The following is a 13128-nucleotide window of genomic DNA, read 5'->3' as shown; positions in this document are numbered from 1 at the left end:
ATTTTTCTTCATTTGCACCCAACCTGGGCATTTGCTGTGTGGGGTGGTTTCATCTAACAATTCATCTTTAACTGTTTCTCTTTCCCAAAGCCTCCGGACAATGCCTCATGTCACCAACACCAGCAGTGCCATGGCCATCAGTGCAGCAGAAGTGACTTGCTTCCAGATCCTGCTTCCAGTGGCTGTCACACTGGGCTTTCCAGGTAACTACTCCTGTCTGTATCCATAAAGATTTGCAAGTAGTAAGAATCTTAAGGACAGAGGCTCAAATTAAAACAGACATCCAAAATCTAATGTTTATTTTCCAAGTTTTAATATTTGGTGGAAATATTTGAAACATGGAATCATACAACTTTTGAAGAATATTGTTGAGTTTTCTCATTTTATGGTCTTGTCTAAAACTTAGTGCTAATGTGTATTTTTTAAAATAATCCTTTATAATTAAAAAAAGCATAAAGCTTTTCTGCTGAAAGCATTTTCTGCTTTGTAAGCAGTTGACACTTGAATTCACTTTTGGAGCAGGCTGTCCCTTTGTTTTGGGAAATAAAAACCCCACCTGACTGTATTCTCTAAGAAACCATTTTGTAATGCAGAAGTACCTCTCAATTTTCCTTAAGAAAAACTATTTTTTTAATTGGCTTTTGTAGCCTGAGATTCTGAATGAAAATGGGTAAAGTAAATCTTATGGAAGGCTATGGCTCTAAGTCTTTTTTTGGAGTGTGTGGGGGAGATTTCTTTTTCTTGATACAAACAGCTTGTGTCTGTAAATTTTGCCTTGCAATTCTTGTGTAGATGCATATGCCTGTGCAAGTGAGAACGTGATTGAGAAACAGAGGCAGGTGGGGAACTTTTGTTTGAACAGCTTTGCACTTGAAATAGGAGGGCATGAAATGGAAGATGAACAGGAAGGGCTTTCAACCTTAATGTTCATCTGTGGGCAAGAAAGGACAGCCTCCGCTTGATTTAGCTAAATGTGGATTGGCCAACTGATATTCTGCTCATCCTGCTACACAAGAACAAGTAATTCATTATAAAGATTATATTCTACTATAATTGTTGTTTCGGGGCCAAAGGGTAAGTCCACCTTATGGTGGGTGTTAATGATCAAAATTACAATAGCTAATACCTACTGAGCACTTACTTTATGCCAAGAAATGTTCTAAATGCTTCACATATGTAAACCGTTGCCCTCATAACAACTTTCCTCATTGGGAACAACTTATCTCCATTTTATAGACAAGGAAACTGAGGCTTACAGAGAACTTTCTAATGGGTCTGGAAAGAGAAGGGTAGAATTTGGGAGGGAGCCCATCAGAGCTGATAAAGCTGAGTTGCATGTTTGTGTCTTTTTTGAGTTACCAGGGAAGATAATTAATTATGACATCACTTAAGAAGGCCTCTCTCACCGTGGGCTTCCCATCAGGCATAGAGCAGCCTATCGGTGGAAGGGCCACTCATACGCACATCACATAGACTTCTATCAGTCAGGTAAGATTTTTTGTGGCACCCTTTCCTTGTCTCTATCCTTTTTGCCTGAAATTCAGGTTTCCTGGGATGTTTTCTCCTAAACCCATTTTTCCCCCTAAACCCATTATAATGTGTTAATTGTTATCAAGCTATTCTTACTGCTGGTACATTAATATAGACATAATTTTGAATAAACATGACCAAACATCTTTTTTTAGCTTGATATCTTTCTATCTTCCTGAAGACAACTATTGTTCTCACTTTTGGTGTGTGTGTGTGATTGGTGTCTATCTTTAAAAGTATTGAATTCAAGTGGTAACAGTAGACATCCTTATTTATTCTGAATCACAAAAGAGAAATTATGGCTATTCATTAAATAAGCTTTTTGCTGAAGGTCTTTTGTAAATATCCTATAGAAGTTGATGAAATATTCCTTTCATTCCTAGTTTGCCAGGATTATTTTTTTAAGATTTGATTTTTTTTTAAATCGTGGATCAATATTACATCTCATTATACTTTCTTCTACATTTATGGGGGTGATTTTATGACTTTTCTTCTTTACTGTCTTCAAGGGGCATAGTACAAGGCTTTTCTAATGTTAAATCAACATGCATTTCTGAAGTAAATGCTAATTCACCATGATATAGTGCATGTATTACTGAAATAGTTTTATTAATATTTTGTTTAGAATTTTCTGCATCTGTGTTCATGAATGGGGTTGGCTTAAGTTTTTCTTTTTTCTTTTTTAAGATTTTATTTATTCATGAGAGACACAGAAAGAGGCAGAGACACAGGCAGAGGGAGAAGCAGGCTCCATGCAGGGAGTCTGATGTTAGGGGGGACTCGATCCCAGGTCTCCAGGATCACATCCTGGGCTGAAGGCAGCACTAAACTGCTGAGCCACCTGGGCATCCTAAGTTTCTCTTTTCTTGTACTGTTCTTTTTGTAGTTTGATATCAAGGTTATGATGGCCTCACAAAGAGTTGAAGAGTGACTCACTGTTTCTAGTCTCTAGAAGAGTATATATAATATTGTTATTTATTTCTTATGTATTTGGCAGAATTAGCTGGTGAAACCTTATTTGTCTAAAGTTTTCTTCAAGGAATGATAATACAGTCCAACCTCCTTATTTACAGAAGGGAAAAAATAAGGCCAGGAGAAAGTGACATACTTAGTACGTGACAGCGCCAGGTGCTTCACTTACTTTATGTTCCTGAAATTATTGAGATTATTTTTAATAGTTAAAGGAATATATCGATTTTTCTTTTTGAGCTTTATGAATTTTGTTTTCCACAGCTCAACAATTGAGTTGTTTTAGTTCATCTAAAATTTTGTGTATCAACAGATTTGTTTATATTACACCATTTAATGTCTAATTTATGGTGTTATTTCCTTTTTTGTGTTTTATATTGGTTATTTGGTTTGTTCTTTTTTTTTTTTTACCTTGACTAAATGTCATTGGAAGTTCTTCAAATTTATCATTTTTGTGGAAAATCAATTTTTGGCTTTGTGGCTATTGTCTATGGCTGTACCCCAGAAAGGTGGCCAGAACTTGGAGGTGATGGCTTCATACTGCAATCAAGGAAGCACTTTGCTAGGCATGTGGCACTGAAGCAGAGAGTCAGCAAGGAACTAACATCCGTGAGGATGTCAGGAGTCACTCAAAGAGGTTGACTGTTAGAAATCCTTTTTTTGAATATCATTTGGGTCTTTGAGATTCTAATGTAATGCTATATGGAGAAGGAATTTCCTTGATTGCTCAGATAGAATTTTCCTTCCATCCCAGAAGTGCAAGCTTGGGGATAGAATTTTGTTGGTATAATCTAACTTTTCACTGACTTAGCTTTATATTCTCAATCTCTCTCTCTCTCTGTCTCATAATTTATCTTGGTAAAAATCAAATTTTCATGGACTTATCTTCATACCCTTTCATTTTTGGTTTCCCACATAGACAAATCACTTCAAAGAGAAGGGCCAGAGCCTCATGTGTCCTGCTGCTATGCTGGTCTCATCAGCTTGCTGTCATTGTTCCTTTTCACTCGCTCCTGAGCAATTACACTTCCACAGCTTAGAAGAGATTATTTTGTAAATAAGTAAAAAAGTTGTGTGTGTGTGTGTGTGTGTGTGTGTGTGTGTGTGTGTGTGTATGAGGGGGATTTGATTATAATTTTTAATTAGTCCAACTTCAGGTTTATATATCTCAAAGGAACACTACAGGTATTTGGCAATTAATGTTTGTAAATAACCTTGAGATCCTTGAGGAAGAGAGATGCTATACAAATGAATAATGTGATGATGAAAATAATAATACATGCACTGACATTCCCAAGCCAGTTGCCTGAATTAGGTCTTAAAGTCTAAGGAAAGCTGTACAAAATGTAGCTATTGAAATAAATATTTTTACACCCCTCTTTAAGTCATGATGGAAAATATCTGTGGCATACAGAATACAACCATAATGCATGATTGTGATTTACAACGCATTTATGAATGCTTATTGTTTAAATAAGTAACTATTTTGCTATTTGTATATAGTTGTTAGATCAAGAACTACAGGACATAATTCTTTGGGATGATAGTATGTGGATGCTAACTGGCAACTGTCTCAATGTAATTGCTAAATGTTGCTCAATAATAAATTATGGTTCTATTATTAATTCAAGTTTTTCAGTGGCATAATAGATATTTTTGCAAAGATCTTTACAAATAATTTTTTAGAGAGACAAAAAAACTCTGTCACCCTCATACCATAAAATAAATTGCTGTCTCTCCACCTGACCACCTTTCATTTCCTTTTGATATTAAAGGTCAGTGATTATATGCCTCTGACAATGCCCCTGCCCTTTGGCACTGTACAAGGGGTGAAGGGAGGAAGAATACACCTGTTTACTTTGTATGCCACTAAATTCTACCATTTTGTATTTGGTTGCTGAAAGTTCTGAAAATGGCATCAAACTTCACAGCACAAGTAAAAATGAGCTGTTGTCCATAACTGTACAAAGTAAGTTACAGCATTGAGCTTTTATTAAATAGGGCCTTTAGGACTGAGAGAATAGACAAAAGAGCCATTCTATTAGATATTAACCACTATTATTTTCTAATTCAACAATTTCATTCACTCACCACTCAGCCAATTTTAGTATGAGAAACTGTTTTTGTTGTTATTGTGTTGTTTGATTATTGTCTATCTCCCCCAACAAGAATATAACTCTTCCTCCAACAAGAAAATAACTGTTGTCTGTCTTTTTCACAGGTATTCCCAGCACTCTAAGTTTACCTTCCATATAATGAATATAAGATCTCCCACCTTGGGAGAGCTTATTGTTAAGTACTTGACAGTACACCACTTGTCGGAATAGAAAATAAAATAGAGGCTTACATGATACAGATGAATCATGGAAAATCATAATATAGAATAATATAACAACTATTTTTCTTCTGTGCTGATATCAGAACAGGAAGAGAAAATATGTCTTAAATTTAAAAACATAAATAGCAATGAAATATCCTTATGGTCTTTAAAACATTCTCACATGGATTATCACTAGTCCTGGCAGGATGTATCTCAGTTCCAGCGGAGTAACAGTGTGAAAAGAGAAGTTTGAACAAATGAGAATGAATGTTTTTGGAAAAAGAAAGATTAGATTCTACCTATTAATGAAACTTTGTAGACTAAAAGATTTATGTTGAGGTTGAGGATTGGAGCAACACAAAATTGAAGGATTCTCTAAGCAGTTGAAAATGTGCCTGGATTTGGGTAGAAGTACATGTTCAAAGTAAGGTTTTTAGAAACATCTATATAATTTATAGTCAATGTTTAAAAGTGGATATGACCATAAATTCATAGAAAAGAATGCTCAGTTCAGAGAGTTGGGAGAAACTCCATCATTTAAAGGATGAAGGAATATTAAAAAATTTCAGAAAAGTGGGGTGCCTTGGTGGCTCAGTTGGTTGAGTGTCCAACTCAATCTCAATGCAGGTCTTGATCTCAGGGTTGTGAGTTTGAGCCATGAATTGGGCTCCACGCTGGACATGGAGCCTACTTTTTTTTTTTTCCAGAAATGTTAAGCAGTAAAAAAAAAATACTAATTGAAATAGGTAGGGATCCTAGATAATACGGAAGCCCCAAACCAATAGAATGGTCAGGAGGGGAATGGTAACCGTCAAATTTTGCAGGAAGGTCAAAGGTAAATGATGGAGCAACAGCTGGTTTAGAAATGCAGTCTTAAGAGAGTAGTTCTCACTGAATGGTAGGAATGAAAACTAAATTAGAAAGGTTTATTGGTGGATGGATGCTATGGGGTGATGAGTAAGAGTTTTTGGGAAGGCTGGATGTAAAAGAACACAAATTTTCATGAAGGTGTGAAAGAGTTTATGTTTGTTTTATTTTGCTTATTTATTTAATTATTTTAGAATGGAGAAGACAAGTGTATTTATGGATAGAATTCAATGGAGAAGAAAAGTAGAAAAAATAAGGCATATAATTTTATCAAGGCAATAAAGAGACAAGGGGAAGGAATAAAATTATATAGAGAGACTTGGGTGTTGGAAGGGAGTTAATATGTTCTATGGTAACATATCAAATAGTAAATGAAGTCATATGCTGAGATTAAACAGGGCTATTGTCATGGAGTGAATATACTACAAATTTTGGACGCTGATAAACAGGTTCATTTGTAGGCTTTGCCACTTATTTTGCGACTTTTGAAAAAAGTTGCTCACCATCAATGAATCCACTTTCTTGTAAAAGGGAATAATAACACCAATCCTGCAGAGTTATTTTACATTTAGGATAACAGTGATTAACATTTATTGATCACTTTCTACCTACCAGGCTCCATTTAAAAAACTTTACATAAATGAACTCATTTAGTTAACTTTTGAGATAGGGCTTATAGTTATCCCAATTTTACAGGAAAGGAAATGGAGGTTTCCAGATGTTAATAACTTTCAGAAGATCACATAGCTGGTAATAGGCAGACCCAGGATTTGAAAACAGGCAGGTAGTTTACACTGTTTTTCTAATATATCTAAAAAGGCTTAGCACAGTTCTTGACTAACAGATGATTCAATAACTAAGATTTATAATTATTGGTAAAAAGTTAGCACTTGTAAAATGTACTTCTAATTTTATAGTCTCTTAAGTCCAAAGAAAATGATCAAATAGGAATTAAATATTTTCTGAACACCATAGGTTAATTCTGAGGTCTATACCTGAATTTAGTTATTTATTGATCTAAATAGGCACAGATGAGGACCTAGTATGTCCCGTAGTGCCCTAGGTGGCTTTATTTGCTCTTTAAATATATTTAATATATTTATTAAATATAGTGGTTCCTTCCTAATAATGTCAATCAATTTAGGTAAACTTAGACAATAGAGGCTTTTCTCAGATAATGAAGATATTCTTCCCTAACTTCTTTTCTCTTGAGGATTTACAGGTATCAAGGTATATTTTTGGGAAATATTGTGGGACTGGTCTTTACTAATCATTAGATGAAACTGGTATCAACTGAGATGTTCACTGCCTTGGATCCTTGGTCTCACCACATCCCCACTGTTCTGGAACTCTGGCATCGGCTTCTATATTAACCTCCTCATTTACAAACAGCACCTTTTATTTTCAGTGGCTGTGAATAATTTTGAATATCTAGCACAAATAGGTAAGTTGAACAAATATATTAACAAATAAACCTTTAGCTTGAAGGATTAAAAAGCCGATAGTAAAGAAGTCCTGCACCAAATTCAGAGAGAATAAGCAAATCTCGAGTGGCAATGAGACTAGACTCTATGAATGTATTTCCCCTAGGGCCATTTTCCAATTCCAAAATAAGTTATCAAGATGCTACACAATGCGTGACAGTCTTATGTGTCTCAGAGAACAAGGGTTGGAAGTCTCAAGTCTCTCAAAAGTAGGAAAGGATTTGATAAACTCTCTACTACTTCATTTGGGACACTGAAATTCTGCTTCCTAGGAATAATGATGAATTAGAAATAGAATAGCCCTCACGGGGAATGAAACCTAACACCAAGTTACCTAACACTGCAAAGGAAATTACAATTATCCCAGATTGCAGGTATTCCCAGGAATCTGGCAAAAGCAAATAGAAATTCTGTTTGGAGAAATACACCATAATTCTAGGCCTCAAATTATTTTATTTTTCTGACTTTCAAAGGTTTTGTGATTAGCTCTGAAGTGTGGCCTGAGATTTTGAATCTCTAATAAATTTCTAGGTGAGGATGATGTTGGTGCTCAGATAATTACTCATTTGGACCAAGAATAAAGCTTATACTATATATGTTTAAGTAATAACCCAGAGACTAAAGTGCATGCTTTACTACTCTATGATTTAATGTAAAATTTATGGTTTAATATAAGAATATAATTATATATTAAAGTATGAAAATACTAAACAACCACTTTCTCTCTCTCTCTCTCTCTCTCTCTCTCTCTCTCTCTCTCTCTATATATATATATATATATATATATATATATATGAGGTCACATAGCTAATAAGTGGCTGGACTAAGATTTTTTTTTTAAGATTTTTTATTTATTTATTCATGACAGAGAGAGAGAGAGGAAGAGACACAGGCAGAGGGAGAGGGAGAGAAGCAGGCTCCATGCAGGGAGCCTGACGTGGGACTTGATCCCAGGTCTCCAGGATCACACCCTGGGCTGAAGGCGGCGCCAAACCTTTGGGCCACCGGGGCTGCCCTGGACTAAGATTTGAATCTAAGTAATGTGGTGATAGAATCTGTGCACTTATCCACTGCTCTACACCGTATACTATTTCCCAGGTGTGGCCTATTGGAACATTGGTGGGTATCATCCAGCCCATTCCTTAAAGTTTCTGTCACCTCCGTCATTCTTCATGTCTCCCAGCTTTATATGATATTGTCACTAACATAGGCCAGAGTTGCATATTATATCAACCAGAAGCCAGAGTAAATGAGAAATGACTCCTTTGCTCTTCTAAAGGAATAAATAATACATGTAGAGGCTATTACCAGTATTACCAGGCAGACTCAGTCTGACTACTCAACTTGACCATCCTTTATGTTGATCTGAATGCTAGCTTCATTACCCTTCAGGTGTTGTGGCCAGAAAACAGGCAAGCTGATCCACATAAGTGTCCTCCCAATTTAGTACTGGTTGAGGGCCACAATAAGTCTAACACAAATGATCTGGGCTTTGAGGTCTGTCATTGTATTAACAAAAACCCCTGTTATTCATTATTCATGATTTAAATTGAATAAGGGAAGGCTGAGAATCTGATCAGTCTCCTCTTGCATCTCCAGAAAAATATCAGGCATACAGCTCACTCTTTTCAACAGGTCAGGACCCATCAGTAAAACCTTGGAAATGCCAATTACTCTGCCCTGTTCCAAACAAAGCCCAGCATCCCAATCTACAGGGGTGGAATTCCAACTTCACATTTTCTTGCTAATGCAGATTTCACAGAAGACTGGAAAACGCACAAATGTACACACACACACACACACCTTACTGTGAAATAGTAAAAATTACCAAAATTCTCTCCTACAGTATCACAGGATTTACAGAAGTTTCTGAACATCTAAATTAATTGCCATCACAATTTTACATGTCATTGTCAGAGTATGGTTTTTGTGTCCCTTGTTTATAAAAAATTAAAAAAAAAACAGTGCAAATCCAGCAAATAAGTTGCTTAAGCATCTGCCCACCTGGTACAATTTAAGGGAAGATAAGAATCATTTATATTTTTCATTCTTTCACCCTAGAAAAGCTTACCCATATACCTACCTGAGTATCTAATAGTTGACACAACAAGGTCAAGGCACTTTTGTACAATAAAGGCTGATCATATTTGTAGTGACCCTGCCTAATAACACATTAACTCATTAGTAAACTGGGCAAAGTGAAAAAAGCAAGAGCTTTGGAGATATAAAGTCTTGAGTTTGAATCCTGATTTTGCCACTTTCTAGTTGAATAACTTGATAAACCATTTAATTATTCAAATTATTTAAAAATGGGAATAATGATACCAATCTTGTAAGTTTTCTGAATGAAAGAGAGACAGAATGCTTGTGACAATGAGTTTTTTTGTGAGAGATGTTATAGATAAACCTAGAAATTTTCTACTCGTCTATAGTCTACTTGAGGAGAGACAACACTACTGTAGTGAACAAAGCTAATGCTTTCTATAAAACCAGCAGAATTAAAACTATAAATATAGGGATGCCTGGGTAGCTCAATGGTTGAGCATCTGCATGATCCCGGGGTCCAGGGATCGAGTCCTGCATTGGGCTCCCTGCATGAAGCCTGCTTCTCCCTCTGCCTGTGTCTCTGCCTTTCTCTCTGTGTGTCTCTCATGAATAAATAAAACCTATAAATACAGTGATTCTTAAATTATTGTTTTCCGATACAATATATAATCTTAGTAAATTACAAGTCTAAAGCACTTATTCAATGACATTTTAAATTAAAATCATAAGATTAATTTCTTACTCTAAAAAGCCAAATTCTCTTTAACATTACAACTAGCTGAAATAATAAATTTGGACAAAAATCTTTCTTAGCACAAAAAAATATTACTATGATTCTATAAAACTTGTATGTTTAATCCTAAATCTTCCTATGGGTTAGGAAATGATCACATTATCCTATGCATATCCTCCAAGAGTTAGAGTCATATAAGGACCTGTAATGTAGGCCAGGAATATGAGGTCTGGAGCTAAAAATATCTAGAATGATTTTTTTCACAATCCCAACTTCAGGCTGACTTTCACTTTTAGGCACTTTATCTTAGAGTCCTTAAATTAAAAAGAGTGGTAATGTAGCCCATTTTCCTATTCTGAAGTCACATCCTTACCTTATTCTGCAACTTTTGTTATATAACTTTGCAACCTTCTACCTAGGCTGCTACATTATTGAATCAAATTTTGTGTTTCTCTGGCTCTAATTGTATAGATCTAATAATGTCATAGGAATTAGTCATTCTTTTCCAATCTGCTCTCTCTCTTAGGGTGTAGACTTTTCAGATTTTAAAATGGTATCCATGGGAATTCTACAGACCCTTCGTGGCTTTGTCTGTATTATGACAACCTCATTAACCTGGTAAAACTAAAGGAAAGAAAAGGTTCAGCTTCAGTACAAACCCAAAGCACATTCAAAAAATTATACTAGATCAACCGAAGAGACACTTACTCAGACATGCCATGTTGAAAAGCTCTTGAGGGTGCAATTCATACTAAAACTTGGAGTTCTGAGTATACTAGGTATTGTTCTGTACCCTGAAGACAAACTAGTAACAAAAAAGACAAGTTCCTTTCTCTTCTGAGGCTTATATTCAAGTGGCAGCAGACAGCCAATACATGAGTAATCAAATAATAATACCAGATCACTGTAATTTTTAATAAGTGCCATAATAGAAACAAAGTTGGGGGGCATAATTGATAGTAACAGTGGATGGCTATGGAAGGATTAATTTTGAAAATGATAATCAGTAATATCTAAGGAGATGACATGGAGCTGGAGGATGAGAAAAATTGGCTCTATGAAAAGCTGGGGAACATCTTTGAATGCAGTAGATATACAACGTGCTCCCTGCAGCATTACTAGCATGTTTCAGGGAAAGAAAAAGACCAGCATGGCTAAGAAGAAATCACATGGGAAGGTCTGATGTGAGCTGAGAATGAGCAGTGGCTGGGCCAGACCATGCAGGACCAAGAGGTTCTGGTAGAGCTGTGGTAACAAGTGTGGGTCCTTTTAGAAGGTTTATAAGAGTTTGGACTATGGAAGTAATATGATTAGATATGTATTTTTAAAACATTCCTCTGGCTGTAATATAAAACCTAACTATTTGGGAAACGAGAACTCAGATGAAAGGTATCGATGGCTTAGTCTAGAGTTATGATAGGGAAATGATGTGGAACTGGACAGTTTTGTGACGTTCCAAAGAACATGGTTTCATTTCTCAGCATAGTTTGGGTGCTGGGAGATCATGGAAAGTGATGAGTTAAGGGTAAATCCTGGGTATGGGACTGGATGGTTAAGTAGCTGTTGGTGCCACTGGTCAAGATGGAGAAGACTAAGGAAGACTCAGGTAGGTGGGGATAAGGAGACAAACGATGCAAAGAGAGGGTGTAGTATGGAAACACACTTGACATGAGAGAGGATGGAGAACAGAATAAAGGAAAGGTTGGGTTGGGGAGAGACTTGGATAAAAGGAGAAAATTTGTTTTATACTCAAAGGAGAGACAAAGAAAATGGACACATAGAAGTCATGGTTTGAGAGCTTGCACTGAGAAAATGAAGCCATTTTGGTCAATTATTATTGCTGATAAAATATGAAAGAAGGAATAATGCAGTTTCTCTGTTACTTTTGTCACTTTATTAAAATTATTTCATTTGCTAATAAAGTTCTTCATGGGACAAAAATGTACATAAAAGCAAACTTAAGCCTACTTTCTACAGTGTGTTTTCTAAATGTGGGAGCATAGACAAGCCTCAGCACTTAAAAGTAATCAGATTTGTTTGTTGACAGTTTTCCTCTGGTGATCAGAAAGGTTTTATTTTCCCTTTATGCTATATTTTGTGATGTATTTACTGTAGGTAACAGAGCATACAGTGAGAAGATTAATTTGCTCTGGGGCTCTGAAGCTTACAGTAAAAAGACACAGTATTTTTGTATAATGTGTAATTATTTACTAGTTTGGGGCTATCCATTGGCACATTAGAGAGCAAGCTTGCAAACTAAAATCAATACAAATAATAATTGCCTCTCCTGGGAGAAGTCCCAGAAACTAGAACAGGGAGTCAGTGATGTTTGTTTTGTTATTATTTTTGTAACCATAGAATTTTAGTTGTTTTTTTCCTCTCCTTCACTGATGCAAGATTTTATTGTTTTCTGAAGCAGATTCTTTTTTTTTTTTTTCTGAAGCAGATTCTTATTTCCTAGACAATGATTCATGTCACGGAAAATACACACACACTCATTCATGCCAACAGCAGGCAGCTCTCAATCCTCTTTCCTGACCATAGCTTCCTAGCAATAAGCACTAGTCCAGAGTCACCCATTTTATGTAGAATTGTCACAGTGATGGATAAAAGTATCTTCATAAATACTGACTCTGAAAGCCCAGAGTTTCCAATACTACCAAAATAAGGTAACTTCAAATCAGGTACACTTTCTATTATTGTTATTTCTTTCCTGTTTAGCGATTGCCCTAACAGAAGTTTAACTAAAAATTGTGAAATGTGATTTGATATAGGAATAGCTACATACGGCAATGCTATGATAAGATTTCAGCCCAATCATGGCTCTTACTCTTTCTATCCTATGATTGGTAGGATTCATATATCAAAAATATTTTGCATTTAGATTTGCCATATTCAGGGAATTAAGGTAAGAAAACAATTGTGACAGTTAAAAACAGTAACAGAAATATATATAGCTAGGAGAGAGGATAACATAGGAGATAGGGAATTATATAATTAATGCAAACAATTACAAGCAGAATTTATAAAGAGAAATTAAATTTAGCTATAGATACTATTACTCCAACTAAAACACTTTACGTGGCTTAGGTTTTGAATGTATCGATTTGGTATCTGGTTGGAAATCAATCAACAAGTCAACCACTGAGAACTCACTGAATCTGACCAAGGAATTAGAA

This window comes from Vulpes vulpes, chromosome 8 (assembly GCF_048418805.1).
Source record: "Vulpes vulpes isolate BD-2025 chromosome 8, VulVul3, whole genome shotgun sequence".
In the NCBI taxonomy this organism is placed as follows: Eukaryota; Metazoa; Chordata; class Mammalia; order Carnivora; family Canidae; genus Vulpes; species Vulpes vulpes.
Note: the sequence above shows the minus strand (reverse complement) of the source record.